This window comes from Oncorhynchus keta, chromosome 29 (genome assembly GCF_023373465.1).
Source record: "Oncorhynchus keta strain PuntledgeMale-10-30-2019 chromosome 29, Oket_V2, whole genome shotgun sequence".
NCBI lineage: Eukaryota > Metazoa > Chordata > Actinopteri > Salmoniformes > Salmonidae > Oncorhynchus > Oncorhynchus keta.
The window spans coordinates 13,762,354-13,781,157 of record NC_068449.1 but is presented as its reverse complement, the minus strand read 5'-3'; the positions used below and the strand labels follow the sequence as shown (position 1 = coordinate 13,781,157).

General features: G+C 46.5%; 1 protein-coding gene across 1 annotated transcript in view; it reads right to left on the bottom strand.

Annotated features, from left to right (window-relative positions):
• LOC118382087 (estrogen-related receptor gamma-like) overlaps window positions 1-18,804 on the bottom strand; it is a 388,793-nt gene that overhangs the window by 256,524 nt on the left and 113,465 nt on the right. The gene's annotated exons all lie outside the window — the stretch shown is intronic.

Here is an 18,804-nt window from a genome sequence, read left to right as displayed (position 1 = left end):
CTCTCTCTCTCTCTCTCTCTCTCTCTCTCTCTCTCTATCACTCTCTCTCTCTCTCTCTCTCTCTCTCTCTCTCTCTCTCTCTCTCTCTCTCTCTCTCTCTCTCTCTCTCTCTCTCTCTCTCTCTATCACTCTCTCTATCACTCTCTCTCTCTCTCTCTCTCTCTCTCTCTCTCTCTCTCTCTCTCTCTCTCTCTCTCTCTCTCTCTCTCTCTCTCTCTCCCATTTTACAGTGTGTCTATTGTAAGGTCAAATCCAAATAATCTGAATTGTAATTAAATCATTGTTATTGACTCCTGGCATTTAACAAAAGAAGAGATATATCACTGAAACTCCTTAGCAGATCTACATCAGCTTACTGTATGTCTAGAGTCACATGATAGAATGGTTGTACAGTGCAACTAATGGGGACACAAATACTTTGTATGTTTTGTTAACCAAACCTCATGATAAGCCTGTACAAAGAGGTTTTCACCAGTACAGAAATGTTCAAATATTAATGCAGAGAGTTGTACCAACCTAGAGACTCCTCCCTCCCCTTATACCACTATCAGAAACTTGAGGAAACAGCAGGTTGACAGCTGATTGTGATTCTGTTAAAGGGAGGAGTTCAAGAATGCAACAGGCTTGTTTCAGAGCAGGCACATATCCACAGTGTAATTGCTAATATTATATTTAAATTGAGACAACTAATGAACAATTAACAGTTTGCACGTAAACAACTGCTGTACACCATAAAGTGAGGTGGACATAAGGTATACGGTATTCAGCCTACACTAGTATCTACTCTACTCTACTCTCTGGTCCATACACCTCAAGTCAATCTTGGCAGAGAAAGGTGTGAAGTCCCAGCTTCTAAAGTGCATCTCCTTCAGTCTCTCTGGGTGTCATATCGTATGTACAAGCAGGCATTTATCCACACACCTTTTCCACGCCTCATAAGGACTCAGTGCCAACTTTCCATCCGGCTACGGCCTCCCCTGATCGGGTTGGTTTGGGGACGAGGGCCCCTTGCCTACATGGTGTGTGTGTCCACCCGGTGAGCTCCAGAGAGAGGGGGACGTGTGAGGCCAGTGAGGCCCAGGCCAGAGCAGCAGCTGCTGGGTAAATCTGCTGGGTTTAGGAGGGCTTTCTGGAGCCTGTCACCACCATCAGTAACCTTTAGAAGAAGGCTAACACACACACACACACACATGAATCTCTAAGTGGACATGTGAGTGTTTCCGTGGAATACTGAGGTGATGGAAGTCAACGGAACGTCCTTCTGAAAACACGTGGAGGTCAAAGGGATTCTCATCGTCCTAGATGGACAGGTGTGTGTGTGTGGTTCATGTGGGGAAGGTGACCGGAGGCCTGACAAAGGGGGTATGTTGGCCTATCATAACTGTACCCAAGGTTTAGGTGAAGGAAAACTAGCCGGGTGCTGAAGTGTTACCACATATACACAGGCCCAATGGTCTCAATACACGGTTCGAGACTGCAACCAAAACCCTTTGCATTCGTGACCCTTTGATTTGTCAGTGCGACACCACCACCATTTGTATTGGTTGCTAGGGTGCCAGTGTATTGGTTGCTAGGGTGCCAGTGTATTGCTTGCTAGGGTGCCAGTGTATTGCTTGCTAGGGTGCCAGTGTATTGCTTGCTAGGGTGCCAGTGAAAAATGTCTTGCTGCTCACATTAGTTTTGGGTTCACAATTAACTTATTTTTTATTATCAAGATTTATTCAAACAGCAATGGGTCTGCAAACCAGGTAGCCTATTTAACAGTTTAGTCCCAGGGGGGAAGGGTACCAACAAATGTCTGCAGCATTGAAGATCCCCAGGAACACAGTGGCCTCCATTATTCTTAAATGGAAGAAGTTTGGAACCACCAAGACACTTCCAAGTACTGACTGCCCAACACACCTGTTATATTCGGCGCATGTGACAAATACGATTTGATGTAATTTGATTGAGGGAAAGATGAACGGAGCAAAGTATAGAAAGATCCTTGATGAAAACCTGCTCCAGAGTGCTCAGAACCTCAGACTGTGCTGAAGCACACAGCCAAGACCACGCAGGAAAGGTTTCGGGACAAGTCTCTCAATGTCTTTGAGTGGCCAGGACGGACGGACGGACACACACACAACAAACACACACACACAAAACACACACACACACACACACACACACACACACACACACACACACACACACACACACACACACACACACACACACACACACTGCAATGGAGTTTTTGTCTGTGTTCCTTCTCTAGTGGGAGTCCCCAGTAACAAAAGGGGTAATTATCTCCTCCACAAGTGTGTGTGTGTGTGTGTGTGTGTGTGTGTGTGTGTGTGTGTGTGTGTGTGTGTGTGTGTGTGTGTGTGTGTGTGTGTGTGTGTGTGTGTGTGTGTGTGTGTGTGTGTGAGACGAGAATGTCAATCATTTCAATCTAGCCTGTGAGACTAGAATGTCAATCATTTCAGTCTAGCCTTCCAGGAGTGTCTGTGTGTAATCTGAACGCAAACCATCGGGCAGTGGGAAAACACCATCACGTCTACAGCTAAGGGAGTTTCTGACCCGTGCACGTGTACAGTGTATTGGCACACACACACACACACACACACACACACACACACACACACACACACGCACGCACGCACGCACGCACACACACACACACACACACACACACACACACAGACACACACACACACACAGAGACAGTCAGGAGCCTTTCAGAGATCCCCGTGCTTTAGCCTCAGACAAATGAGAGAGAGAGAGGAGAGAGAGAGAGCAAGAGACCTTGGACCGTCACCAGTCCACCTCTAACCTGACTTTATCACCTGTGTGCAGCTGGCAGAGGGCTCCTGAGACAAGGCACTGGGAGCAGAAGCCTCTGGACTGTGTTCATCATTCATATTGGACGTATACTGTATGGGTATACAGTGTAGCTACTCTTTTTCAGCAGGTAAAGAAAATAACACAATATGTGTGTTTTAATTATCCTGAACTTCTCTCTCTTTAAAAAGCCTTATATTTGTCCCTCTTTCTCTCTCGCAGGTTTGATAAGAAATGTTCCCTCCCCTAAATGAGTAAAGGGAAGTAATTATGTGTGTATGTCTCCGTTGGGTAGTGTCCTGGGTTGCTGGAGTCCAATAGGTGAGGGGATACACTGCCCGTAATTATGTTGCTTTGAAACAGAACATGAGTGGCTTATTCCAGAGGGATTAAGCACCAGCACTTCTCTTTGTTAATGCAACACAAATGTGTGCCAGGGAAAGTAAGATACCCACACACACACACACGCACGCACGCATACACACACATACACACAAGCACACACTCATGGACAGAAAGTGAGAGGGAGGGAGGGAGAGAAGGAAGGAGGGAGAGAAGGAAGGAGGGAAAGAAGGAAGGAGGGAGAGAAGGAGAGAAGGAGAGGAGGGAGGAGGGAGGGAGAGAAGGAGAGAAGGAGAGGAGGGAGAGAAGGAAGGAGGGAGAGAAGGAAGAATGGAGAGAAGGAGGGAGAGAAGGAAGGAGGGTGAGACGGAGAGAAGGAGAGGAGGGAGAGGAGAGCAGTGAGAGAAGGAAGAATGGAGAGAAGGAAGGAGGGAGAGAAGGAGAGAAGGAGAGGCGGGGGAGGAGAGAAGGAAGGAGGGAGAGAAGGAGAGAAGGAAGGAGGGAAAGAAGGAGAGAAGGAGAGGAGGGAAAGAAGGAGAGAAGGAGAGGAGGGTGAGAAAGAAGGAGGGAGAGAAGGAGAGAAGGAGAGAAGGAGAGGATGGAGAGAAAGAAGGAGGGAGAGAAGGAGAGAAGGAGAGGATGGAGAGAAGGAGAGAAGGAGAGGAGGGAGAGGAGAGCAGTGAGAGAAGGAAGAAGGGAGAGAAGGAAGGAGGGAGAGAAGGAGAGAAGGAGAGGAGGGCGAGAAAGAAGGAGGGAGAGAAGGAGAGGATGGAGAGAAGGAGAGAAGGAGAGGAGGGAGAGGAGAGCAGTGAGAGAAGGAAGAAGGGAGAGAAGGAAGGAGGGAGAGAAGGAGAGGAGGGAAGGAGAGAAGGAGAGGAGGGAGAGAAGGAAGGAAGGAGAGAGAGAAGGTAGGAGGGAGGGAGAGAAGGAAGAAGGGAGAGAAGGAGGGAGGGAGAGAAGGAGGGAGGGAGGGAGAGAAGGAAGGAGGGAGAGAAGGAAGGAGGGAGAGAAGGAGAGGAGGGAGAGAGAGAAGGAGAGGAGGGAGAGAAGGAGAGAAGGAGAGGAGGGAGAGGAGAGCAGTGAGAGAAGGAAGAATGGAGAGAAGGAAGGAGGGAGAGAAGGAGAGAAGGAGAGGCGGGGAGGAGAGAAGGAAGGAGGGAGAGAAGGAGAGAAGGAAGGAGGGAGAGAAGGAGAGAAGGAGAGGAGGGAAAGAAGGAGAGAAGGAGAGGAGGGCGAGAAAGAAGGAGGGAGAGAAGGAGAGAAGGAGAGGATGGAGAGAAGGAGAGAAGGAGAGGAGGGAGAGGAGAGCAGTGAGAGAAGGAAGAAGGGAGAGAAGGAAGGAGGGAGAGAAGGAGAGAAGGAGAGGAGGGAAGGAGAGAAGGAGAGGAGGGAGAGAAGGAAGGAAGGAGAGAGAGAAGGTAGGAGGGAGGGAGAGAAGGAAGAAGGGAGAGAAGGAGGGAGGGAGGGAGAGATGGTAGAAGGGAGAGAATGAGGGAGAGAAGGAAGGAGGGAGAGAAGGAGGGAGGGACAGAAGGAAGGAGGGAGAGAAGGAGAGAAGGATAGGAGCAAGGGAGAGAAGGAGGGGAGGGGGGAGAGAAGGAAGAAGGGAGGGAGGGAGGGAGGGAGGGAGGGAGGGAGGGAGGGAGGGAGGGAGGGAGGGAGGGAGGGAGGGAGGGAGAGAGAGAGAGAGAAGGAAGAAGGGAGAGAATGAGGGAGAGAAGGATGGAGGGAGAGAAGGAAGGAGGGGGAGAAGGAGGGAGGGAGAGAAGGAGGGCGGGGAGAGAAGGAAGGAGGGAGAGAAAGAGAGAAGGATAGGAGCGAGGGAGTGAAAGAGAGGAGGGAGGGAGAGAAGGAAGGAGGGAGAGAAGGAAGGAAGGAGGGAGAGAAGGAGGGAGGGAGAGAAGGAAGGAGGGAGAGAAGGAGAGAAGGAGCGGAGCGAGGGAGAGAAGGAGAGGAGGGGGGAGAGAAGGAGAGGAGGGGGGAGAGAAGGAGAGGAGGGAGAGAAGGAGAGGATGGAGAGAAGGAAGGAGGGAGAGAAGGAGAGAAGGAGAGGAGGGAGGGAGAGAAGGAGAGGAGGGAGAGAAGGAAGGAGGGAGGGAAGGAAGGAGGGAGGGAGAGAAGGAAGAAGGGAGAGAAGGAGGGAGGGAGAGAAGGAGGGAGGGAGGGAGAGATGGAAGAAGGGAGAGAATGAGGGAGGGAGAGAAGGATTGAGGGAGAGAAGGAGGGAGAGAAGGAGAGAAGGAGAGAAGGAAGGAAGGAGAGGAGGGAGAGAAGGAGAGAAGGAGAGGAGGGAGAAGGAGAGAAGGAGAGAAGGAGAGGAAGAGAGGAGGGAGAAGGGATAGAAGGAGAGAAGGAGAGAAGGAGAGGAGGGAGAAGGGAGAGAAGGAGAGAAGGAGAGAAGGAGAGGAAGAGAGGAGGGAGAGAAGGAGAGAAGGAGAGAAGGAGAGGAAGAGAGGAGGGAGAGAAGGAGAGAAGGAGAGGGGGGAGGAGGGAGAGAAGGAGAGAAGGAGAGGAGGGAGGGAGGGAGGTGAAGAACCTATATTAATAAGAAAGGATCAGTCAAGGGGTTCTAAAGGACAACAGAACATTTATTTTGCAGCTACGTGTTTTGTCGTGTGTGTTTCATTTGCAAGGTGTGTGTGTTTTAGGTCTTCTTTTTCTGCCACCATTCTATGTTGGTGGTGAGTTCCTTTGCCAATATACTGTGTATCCCACCTGTATCCCCATTGCTCCAGAGGCCAAGGAGATCATGGTGACTCCTGTACCCAGGGAAGGAGAGGGGAAGGTGGGAAGAGTGAGGAGGCCGTGGAGCCTGGATGGATACACTGGCCATGCAAGCCCCTATGCTACTCAGGCAGATTTGGTCCACAGAACAACATGCTTATATCAAATGTGTCAGAATTTCCTTTTACAGGCCTGACAGGCTTAAATAAAACCTGAGATATCTAAGTTATATCTATCTGTCAGCAAGGATGGGACATAGCGTGAGGATGGGACATAGTGTGATTTTATCGCAGTAGGAATCTTATATATTTTCTATGATGTCATTACATTTCAGTATATGATTGTAATATGGATAACTACATACAGTCATTTAGATGAACACATGGAGAGTGTTGGTGAGAGCAGAGGGATTAGAGAGACCCAGAGATACAGAACAACATAAACAAAACAGATGAATGTACCACTGTCTAATGATGTGTGTGAGTAATCGCTGAAAGGCTGACGTGTGTTCACTCCCATGCCTATGTTGAGTGTGTTTAATGGTGTGAGTGGGAATAATCACTTCAACTGGGTGCTGCCTCTCTCTGGGGGTGGGGAGGGGCAGTTATTGGTGGTGGGGGGACACCACAGCATAATGATGTCACTGTAACAGCACACACACACACACGCACACACACACACACACACACACCCCCACGCGCACGCACGCACGCACGCACACGCACACGGCCACGCACACAAACACACACACACACACACACACACACACACACACACACACACACACACACACACACACACACACACACACACACACACACACACACACACACACACACACACACACACACACACACACACTGCCCCCCCCCATACACACCCTCACCCCAATAGAAAGGCAGAGCCCCGGTGTAATGCCTGACGGTAACACAGGAACACGATCCGTCTGTTGGTCTGCTGGGAATTTATAGTTGGCCCAATGATTGCTTTGCAGGACTTGATGGTTGTAAATTGCATGGCATTTGTTAAATGTGGGCAGTTAGAAGTATACTAGTAATTATTTCGGCTTGTACTGATTGAGACATAATTCCAATATGGCCACCTGAAAATGACAGCATTCCGAAACAACTCTGTTTTAATTCCCAGGGAATACTAATTAGAATCGGGGGAAGGGGGAGTTTTTATGTGCAACCTTCCAATGGAGCAAAAATAATTAAACTGTCAGGGAAAATAAATATGCATAAACAGGCCATAATTTCAGAGCACACAGCACCTTGTCATCCGCTGACTTTTTGTGGTGAAAAACAAAAGCAGTAACAATGCAGTTATGGAGGTTCAAGAGACACCACACACACGCACACACACACACACACACACACACACACACACACACACACACACACACACACACACACACACACACACACACACACACACACACACACACACACACACACACACACACACACACACACAGAGAACCAACAAATTGTCAAGAATGTACATTTTGGTAGGGAAAAGGGAAACTGAATGCATTCTACCAAAATGTGTCTTTCGCATTTAACCCAACTCCTTTAAATCAGAGAGGTGCTGTGGGCTGCCTTAACCAACATCCACATCACCCAGGGAGCAGTTGTTGGGGGTTAACTGCTTTGCTCAAGGGCAGAATAGCAGAACGTGCAAGCTTCTGGTTAACTGGCTAAATGTTCGTAACCGTTAGTGTATTTAGAGCCTTTGCATAAAGACGGACACATACTTCTCTCTATACTACTGCACTATGGAAGAATAGACCTCAGTAAGGTAGATCCTAAACCACTTTAAGGCCCAGCCAGCTGAAACTCAACTGCACACGACGGCCCTCATTTATCAACGGTGAGCAGTACGAATTTATGCATAAATGGTTCACATGAGCAATACATCTTACGTGGGTTTTGTGTATACCATTTTCACAAGAACAAATATTCATCTCTCTACGTATATGTTGAAGAATGAGTTCCATTGGGACATAGAAATGGTCCTTTAGGCAGAAACTTTCATCAAAAGTAATTCACGGTTAACATGGAGTATTTGTGGCTCGTTTGGGACACAAAGCCCAAAACTAAACTATTGCACAGAAAATCCTCAATCTGAACATTAATTTCCTCTCATCCCCCCTCATCCCTCCTCTTCCCTACTGCCTTTCCCTTAATCCCAAACAGATTTGAATCTGGATTAGGGGGGTTTGTGGCTGTGCTGCCCTGCTGCCCTGAGAGTGGATCATTACTCTAAGATTACACAGATCCTTCTTGGCCCAAACAAAGCCTTAATGTACCTTTACAGATCTCTCTCTCTGCCTTCTTTCTCTCCTTCAGATTCACTTCTGCTACTGCTGCTGTTAATACTATTGGGGTTGATACTGCTGCTACTGTTACTACTACTACTGCTGTTACTGTTACTGCCACTGCTACTTCTATGACGACTGCTGCCTCTACTACTACTGCTGCTAATGTTACTGCTACTACTGCTGCTGCTACTGTCACTGCTACTACTGCTGCTACTGTTACTGCTACTACTGCTGCTGCTACTGTCACTGCTACTACTGCTGCTTCTGCTACTACTACTACTACTGTTATTACTACTACTGCTGCTGCTACTGCTACAAGTATTACTACTACTACTGCTGCTGCTGCTAGTGCTACTACTGCTGCTGCTGCTACTACTACTGCTGCTGCTATTACTACTGCTGCTGCTGCTGCTATTACTACTGCTACTACTGCTGCTACTACTACTGCTGCTGCTATTACTACTGCTGCTGCTGCTGCTACTACTACTGCTGCTGCTGCTACTACTGCTAGTGTTCCTACTACTACTGTTACTACTACTGCTAGTGTTACTACTACTGCTAGTGTTACTACTACTACTACTGCAGCTGTTACTACTACTGCTACCGCTGCTGATGCTACTACAACTGCTGTTACTTCTGCTGCTGCTGCTGCTACTACTGATACTACTGCTGCTACTACAACTGCTGCTACTACTGCTGCTGCTGCTGCTACTGCTACTGCTGCTGCTACTAATACTACTGCTGTTGTTACTACTACTACTGCTGCTGTTACTACTACTGCTTCTGTTACTACTACTGCTGCTGTTACTACTACTACTGCTGCTGCTACTACAACTGCTGCTACTACTGCTGCTGCTGCTGCTACTGCTACTGCTGCTGCTACTAATACTACTGCTGCTGCTACTAATACTACTACTGCTGCTACTACTGCTGCTGCTGTTACGACTACTACTGCTGCTGCTACTACTGCTGCTGCTACTACTGCTGCTGCTACTAATACTACTGCTGCTGTTACGACTACTACTGCTGCTGTTACTACTACTACTGCTGCTGTTACTACTACTACTGCTGCTGTTACTACTACTACTGCTGCTGCTACTACTGCTGCTGCTACTACTGCTGCTGTTACGACTACTACTGCTGCTGTTACTACTACTACTGCTGCTGCTACTACTGCTGCTGCTACTACTGCTGCTGTTACTACTACTACTGCTGCTGCTACTACAACTGCTGCTACTACTGCTGCTGCTGCTACTAATACTACTGCTGCTGTTACTACTACTGCTTCTGTTACTACTACTGCTGCTGTTACTACTACTACTGCTGTTGCTGTTACTACTACTGCTGCTGTTACTACTACTACTGCTGCTGCTGTTACTACTACTACTGCTGCTGTTACTACTACTACTACTGCTGCTGCTACTACAACTGCTGCTACTACTGCTGCTGCTGCTACTAATACTACTGCTGCTGTTACTACTACTACTGCTGTTACTACTACTACTGCTGCTGTTACTACTACTGCTTCTGTTACTACTACTGCTGCTGTTACTACTACTACTGCTGTTGCTGTTACTACTACTGCTGCTGTTACTACTACTGCTGCTGCTGTTACTACTACTGCTTCTGTTACTACAACTGCTGCTACTACTGCTGCTGCTACTACAACTGCTGCTACTACTGCTGCTGCTGCTACTACAACTGCTGCTACTACTGCTGCTGCTGCTACTAATACTACTGCTGCTGTTACTACTACTACTGCTGTTACTACTACTACTGCTGCTGTTACTACTACTGCTTCTGTTACTACTACTGCTGCTGTTACTACTACTACTGCTGCTGTTACTACTACTGCTTCTGTTACTACTACTGCTGCTGTTACTACTACTACTGCTGTTGCTGTTACTACTACTGCTGCTGTTACTACTACTGCTGCTACTACTGCTGCTGCTACTACAACTGCTGTTACTACTACTGCTGCTGCTACTACAACTGCTGCTACTACTGCTGCTGCTGCTACTAATACTACTGCTGCTGTTACTACTACTACTGCTGTTACTACTACTACTGCTGCTGTTACTACTACTGCTTCTGTTACTACTACTGCTGCTGTTACTACTACTACTGCTGCTGTTACTACTACTGCTTCTGTTACTACTACTGCTGCTGTTACTACTACTACTGCTGTTGCTGTTACTACTACTGCTGCTGTTACTACTACTACTGCTGCTGCTGTTACTACTACTACTGCTGCTTTTACTACTACTGCTGCTGCTGTTACTACTACTGCTGCTGTTACTACTACTGCTGCTGTTACTACTACTGCTGCTGCTGTTACTACTACTGCTGCTGTTACTACTACTGCTGCTTTTACTACTACTGCTGCTGCTGTTACTACTACTGCTGCTGTTACTACTACTACTGCTGCTGTTACTACTACTGCTGCTGTTACTACTACTGCTGCTGTTACTACTACTACTGCTGCTGTTACTACTACTACTGCTGCTGTTAATACTACTGCTGCTGTTACTACTACTACTGCTGCTGTTATTACTACTGCTGCTGTTACTACTACTGCTGCTGTTACTACTACTACTGCTGCTGTTACTACTACTACTGCTGCTGTTACTACTACTGCTGCTGTTACTACTACTACTGCTGCTGTTACTACTACTGCTGCTGTTACTACTACTACTGCTGCTGTTACTACTACTACTGCTGCTGTTACTACTACTACTGCTGCTGTTACTACTACTACTGCTGCTGTTACTACTACTACTGCTGTTACTACTACTACTGCTGCTGTTACTACTACTACTGCTGCTGTTACTACTACTACTGCTGCTGTTACTACTACTACTGCTGCTGTTACTACTACTACTGCTGCTGTTACTACTACTACTGCTGTTACTACTACTGCTGCTGTTACTACTACTGCTGCTGTTACTACTACTACTGCTGCTGTTACTACTACTGCTGCTGCTGTTACTACTACTACTGCTGCTGTTACTACTACTGCTGCTGTTACTACTACTGCTGCTGTTACTACTACTGCTGCTGTTACTACTACTACTGCTGCTGTTACTACTACTACTGCTGCTGTTACTACTACTGCTGCTGTTACTACTACTACTGCTGCTGTTACTACTACTGCTGCTGTTACTACTACTACTGCTGCTGTTACTACTACTACTGCTGCTGTTTCTACTACTGCTGCTGCTGTTACTACTACTACTGCTGCTGCTGTTACTACTACTACTGCTGCTGTTACTACTACTACTGCTGCTGTTACTACTACTGCTGCTGCTGTTACTACTACTGCTGCTGTTACTACTACTGCTGCTGTTACTACTACTGCTGCTGTTACTACTACTGCTGCTGCTGTTACTACTACTGCTGCTGTTACTACTACTGCTGCTGTTACTACTACTGCTGCTGTTACTACTACTGCTGCTGTTACTACTACTGCTGCTGTTACTACTACTTCTGCTGCTGTTACTACTACTGCTGCTGTTACTACTACTGCTGCTGCTGTTACTACTACTGCTGCTGCTGTTACTACTACTGCTGCTGCTGTTACTACTACTGCTGCTGTTACTACTACTGCTGCTGTTACTATTACTACTGCTGCTGCTGTTACTACTACTGCCGCTGCTGTTACTACTACTGCTGCTGTTACTACTGCTGCTGCTACTAATACTACTGCTGCTGTTACGACTACTACTGCTGCTGTTACTACTACTACTGCTGCTGCTACTACAACTGCTGCTACTACTGCTGCTGCTGCTACTAATACTACTGCTGCTGTTACGACTACTACTGCTGCTGTTACTACTACTACTGCTGCTGCTACTACAACTGCTGCTACTACTGCTGCTGCTGCTACTAATACTACTGCTGCTGTTACTACTACTGCTTCTGTTACTACTACTGCTGCTGTTACTACTACTACTGCTGTTGCTGTTACTACTACTGCTGCTGTTACTACTACTGCTGCTGCTACTGCTACAAGTATTACTACTACTGCTGCTGCTGCTAGTGCTACTACTGCTGCTGCTGCTACTACTACTGCTGCTGCTATTACTTCTGCTGCTGCTGCTGCTACTACTGATACTACTGCTGCTACTACAACTGCTGCTACTACTGCTGCTGCTGCTGCTACTGCTACTGCTGCTGCTACTAATACTACTGCTGTTGTTACTACTACTACTGCTGCTGTTACTACTACTGCTTCTGTTACTACTACTGCTGCTGTTACTACTACTACTGCTGCTGCTACTACAACTGCTGCTACTACTGCTGCTGCTGCTACTAATACTACTGCTGCTGTTACGACTACTACTGCTGCTGCTACTACTGCTGCTGCTACTACTGCTGCTGCTACTAATACTACTGCTGCTGTTACGACTACTACTGCTGCTGTTACTACTACTACTGCTGCTGCTACTACAACTGCTGCTACTACTGCTGCTGCTGCTACTAATACTACTGCTGCTGTTACTACTACTACTGCTGCTGTTACTACTACTGCTTCTGTTACTACTACTACTGCTGCTGCTGTTACTACTACTACTGCTGCTGTTACTACTACTACTACTACTGCTGCTGCTACTACAACTGCTGCTACTACTGCTGCTGCTGCTACTAATACTACTGCTGCTGTTACTACTACTACTGCTGCTGTTACTACTACTGCTTCTGTTACTACTACTGCTGCTGTTACTACTACTACTGCTGTTGCTGTTACTACTACTGCTGCTGTTACTACTACTACTGCTGCTGCTGTTACTACTACTACTGCTGCTTTTACTACTACTGCTGCTGCTGTTACTACTACTGCTGCTGTTACTACTACTGCTGCTGTTACTACTACTGCTGCTGCTGTTACTACTACTGCTGCTGTTACTACTACTGCTGCTTTTACTACTACTGCTGCTGCTGTTACTACTACTGCTGCTGTTACTACTACTACTGCTGCTGTTACTACTACTGCTGCTGTTACTACTACTACTGCTGCTGTTACTACTACTACTGCTGCTGTTACTACTACTGCTGCTGTTACTACTACTACTGCTGCTGTTACTACTACTACTGCTGCTGTTACTACTACTGCTGCTGTTACTACTATTACTGCTGCTGCTACTACTACTGCTGCTGCTGTTACTACTACTACTGCTGCTGTTACTACTACTACTGCTGCTGTTACTACTATTACTGCTGCTGTTACTACTACTGCTGCTGCTGTTACTACTACTGCTGCTGTTACTACTACTGCTGCTTTTACTACTACTGCTGCTGCTGTTACTACTACTGCTGCTGTTACTACTACTACTGCTGCTGTTACTACTACTGCTGCTGTTACTACTACTACTGCTGCTGTTACTACTACTACTGCTGCTGTTACTACTACTGCTGCTGCTGTTACTACTACTACTGCTGCTGCTGTTACCACTACTACTGCTGCTGTTACTACTACTACTGCTGCTGTTACTACTACTGCTGCTGCTGTTACTACTACTGCTGCTGCTGTTACTACTACTACTGCTGCTGCTGCTGTTACTACTACTACTGCTGCTGTTACTACTACTGCTGCTGTTACTACTACTGCTGCTGTTACTACTACTGCTGCTGCTGTTACTACTACTGCTGCTGTTACTACTACTGCTGCTGTTACTACTACTGCTGCTGTTACTACTACTGCTGCTGTTACTACTACTGCTGCTGCTGTTACTACTACTGCTGCTGCTGTTACTACTACTGCTGCTGCTGTTACTACTACTGCTGCTGTTACTACTACTGCTGCTGCTGTTACTACTACTGCTGCTGCTGTTACTACTACTGCTGCTGTTACTACTACTGCTGCTGTTACTATTACTACTGCTGCTGTTGTTACTACTACTGCCGCTGCTGTTACTACTACTGCTGCTGTTACTACTACTGCTGCTGTTACTACTACTACTGCTGTTGCTGTTACTACTACTGCTGCTGTTACTACTACTGCTGCTGTTACTACTACTACTGCTGCTGTTACTACTACTGCTGCTGTTACTACTACTACTGCTGCTGTTACTACTACTACTGCTGCTGTTACTACTACTGCTGCTGTTACTACTACTACTGCTGCTGTTACTACTACTGCTGCTGTTACTACTACTACTGCTGCTGTTACTACTACTGCTGCTGTTACTACTACTACTACCGTTACTACTACTACTGCTGCTGCTGTTACTACTACTGCTGCTGTTACTACTGCTACTGCTGCTGCTGTTACTACTACTGCTGCTTTTACTACTACTGCCGTTGCTGCTGTTACTACTACTACTGCTGTTACTACTACTACTACTGCTGCTGGTACTACTACTGCTGCTGTTACTACTGCTACTACTGTTACTACTACTACTACTGCTGCTGTTACTACTACTACTACTGTTACTACTACTACTACTGCTGCTGTTACTACTACTGCTGCTGTTACTACTGCTACTACTGTTACTACTACTACTACTGTTACTACTACTACTACTGCTGCTGTTACTACTACTGCTGCTGTTACTACTGCTACTACTGTTACTACTACTACTGCTGCTGCTGTTACTACTACTGCTGCTGTTACTACTACTGCCGCTGCTGCTGTTACTACTACTGCTGCTGTTACTACTACTACTACTGTTACTACTACTACTACTGCTGCTGTTACTACTACTGCTGCTGTTACTACTGCTACTACTGCTGCTGTTACTACTACTGCTGCTGTTACTACTACTGCTGCTGTTACTACTACTGCTGCTGTTACTACTACTGCTGCTGTTACTACTACTACTGTTGCTGCAGTTACTACTGCTACTACTGCTACTACTGTTACTACTGCTACTGATGTTACTACTACTGCTGCTGTTACTACTACTGCTGCTGTTACTACTACTACTGTTACTACTGCTACTGCTGTTACTACTACTGCTGCTGTTACTACTACTGCTGCTGTTACTACCACTGCTGATGTTACTGCTGTTACTGCTGCTGCTACTGTTACTACTGCTGCTGCTACTACTGCTGCTACTGCTGTTACTACTACTGCTGCTGTTACTACTACTGCTGCTGTTACTACTACTGCTGCTGTTACTGCTACTGCTGCTACTGTTACTACTGCTGCTGCTACTACTGCTACTGCTGCTGTTACTACTACTGCTGCTGTTACTACTACTGCTGCTGTTACTACTACTGCTGCTGTTACTACTACTGCTGCTGCTACTACTACTACTGTTACTACTACTGCTGCTGTTACTACTACTACTGTTACTACTACTGCTGCTGCTACTACTGCTACTGCTGCTGTTACTACTACTGCTGCTGTTACTACTACTGCTAGTGTTCCTACTACTACTGTTACTACTACTGCTAGTGTTACTACTACTGCTAGTGTTACTACTACTACTACTGCAGATGTTACTACTACTGCTACTACTACTACTGCTACTACTACTACTGCTGCTGTTACTACTACTACTGTTACTACTACTGCTGCTGCTACTACTGCTACTGCTGCTGTTACTACTACTGCTGCTGTTACTACTACTGCTAGTGTTCCTACTACTACTGTTACTACTACTGCTAGTGTTACTACTACTGCTAGTGTTACTACTACTACTACTGCAGCTGTTACTACTACTGCCTACGCTGCTGATGCTACTACAACTGCTGTTACTTCTGCTGCTGCTGCTGCTACTACTGATACTACTGCTGCTGCTACTACAACTGCTGCTACTACTGCTGCTGCTGCTGCTACTGCTGCTGCTACTAATACTACTGCTGTTGTTACTACTACTACTGCTGCTGTTACTACTACTGCTTGTTACTACTACTGCTGCTGTTACTACTACTACTGCTGCTGCTACTACAACTGCTGCTACTACTGCTGCTGCTGCTGCTACTGCTACTGCTGCTGTTACTACTACTGCTTCTGTTACTACTACTGCTGCTGTTACTACTACTACTGCTGCTGCTACTACAACTGCTGCTACTACTGCTGCTGCTACTGCTACTGCTGCTGTTACTACTACTGCTTCTGTTACTACTACTGCTGCTGTTACTACTACTACTGCTGCTGCTACTACAACTGCTGCTACTACTGCTGCTGCTGCTACTACTGCTGCTGCTACTACTGCTGCTGCTACTAATACTACTGCTGCTGTTACGACTACTACTGCTGCTGTTACTACTACTACTGCTGCTGCTACTACAACTGCTGCTACTACTGCTGCTGCTGCTACTAATACTACTGCTGCTGTTACTACTACTACTGCTGCTGTTACTACTACTGCTTCTGTTACTACTACTACTGCTGTTACTACTGCTACTACTGCTGCTGTTACTACTACTACTGCTGCTGCTGTTACTACTACTACTGCTGCTGTTACTACTACTACTACTGTTACTACTACTGCTGCTTTTACTACTACTGCTGCTGCTGTTACTACTACTGCTGCTGTTACTACTACTGCTGCTGTTACTACTACTGCTGCTGCTGTTACTACTACTGCTGCTTTTACTACTACTGCTGCTGCTGTTACTACTACTGCTGCTGTTACTACTACTGCTGCTGTTACTACTACTACTGCTGCTGCTACTACTACTGCTGCTGTTACTACTACTGCTGCTGTTACTACTACTACTGCTGCTGTTACTACTACTACTGCTGCTGTTACTACTACTACTGCTGCTGTTACTACTACTGCTGCTGTTACTACTACTGCTGCTGCTGTTACTACTACTGCTGCTGTTACTACTACTGCTGCTGCTGTTACTACTACTGCTGCTGTTACTACTACTGCTGCTGCTGTTACTACTACTACTGCTGCTGTTACTACTATTACTGCTACTGTTACTACTACTGCTGCTGCTGTTACTACTACTGCTGCTGCTGTTACTACTACTACTGCTGCTGTTACTACTACTACTGCTGCTGTTACTACTACTGCTGCTGCTGTTACTACTACTACTGCTGCTGTTACTACTACTGCTGCTGCTGTTACTACTACTGCTGCTGCTGTTACTACTACTGCTGCTGTTACTACTACTACTGCTGTTACTACTACTGCTGCTGCTGTTACTACTACTACTGCTGCTGCTGTTACTACTACTACTGCTGCTGTTACTACTACTGCTGCTGCTGTTACTACTACTGCTGCTGTTACTACTACTGCTGCTTTTACTACTACTGCTGCTGCTGTTACTACTACTGCTGCTGTTACTACTACTACTGCTGTTACTACTACTGCTGCTGCTGTTACTACTACTACTGCTGCTGCTGTTACTACTACTACTGCTGCTGTTACTACTACTACTGCTGCTGTTACTACTACTACTGCTGCTGTTACTACTACTGCTGCTGTTACTACTAGTAATATAGAAAAGACAACAGACCACACACACACATAATGTAGTGTATACACATGCATGCACACAGCCACGCAGATACTCACTCACACATGCACAAATGCACGGACACACACACGCACACGCACGCACACGCACGCACACACACACACACACACACACACACACTCCATATGCATAGTTAGGATAATGGTACGGTCCGATACAAATGAGTCTGATCAAATATTCATGTGATATGCTAAACGGCAACATGGAATACCATTGTGGAGGGAATAAGTGAATGCCGGTGGGAATAGTGTAGGAATATTGTAGGAATACTGTAGGAATACTGTAGGAATATTGTAGGAATAGTGTAGGAATACTGTAGGAATAGTGTAGGAATAGTGTAGGAATACTGTAGGAATAGTGTAGGAATACTGTAGGAATACTGTAGGAATACTGTAGGAATAATGTAGCTCTCTGGTGGAACATATGTATGACAGTCCGGAATAACAGATATTATAATATTAACTACCGTTCAAAAGTTTGGGGTCACTAATGTAATGATATTCGTCTGTTGTTTGAAGTAAGTCAGACCGAAATGCAGCGTGTAGGTTACTCATGACTTTTAATGAAGCTAATACGGTACATGAAATAACGGAAGAAGAAAACAACAAACGAATGAAACTCATACAGCCTATCTGGTGACTAACACTAAGACAGGTACAATCACCCACGAAATACAACGCGCACTCAGGCTGCCTAAATATGGTTCCCAATCCGAGACAACGAGAATCAGCTGACTCCAATTAGGAATCGCCTCAGGCAGCCAAGCCTAACTAGACACACCCCTAATAATACACACTCCCAATTAATACAAACCCCAATACGAAATACAACATATAAACCCATGTCACACCCTGGCCTACCCAAACATATAACAAAAACACAAGATACAATGACCAAGGCGTGACAGAACCCCCCTAAGGTGCGGACTCCGGGACGCACCTCAAGAGCATAGGGAGGGTCCGGGTGGGCGTCTGTCCATGGTGGCGGTTCTGGCTCGGGACGTGGACCCCACTCCATAAATGTCCTAGTTCCTCCCCTTCGCGTCCTAGGATAATCCACCTTCTCCGCCGACCATGGCCTAATAGTCCTCACCCTGATCCCCACATAACTGAGGGGCAGCTCGGGACCGAGGGGCAGCTCGGGACCGAGGG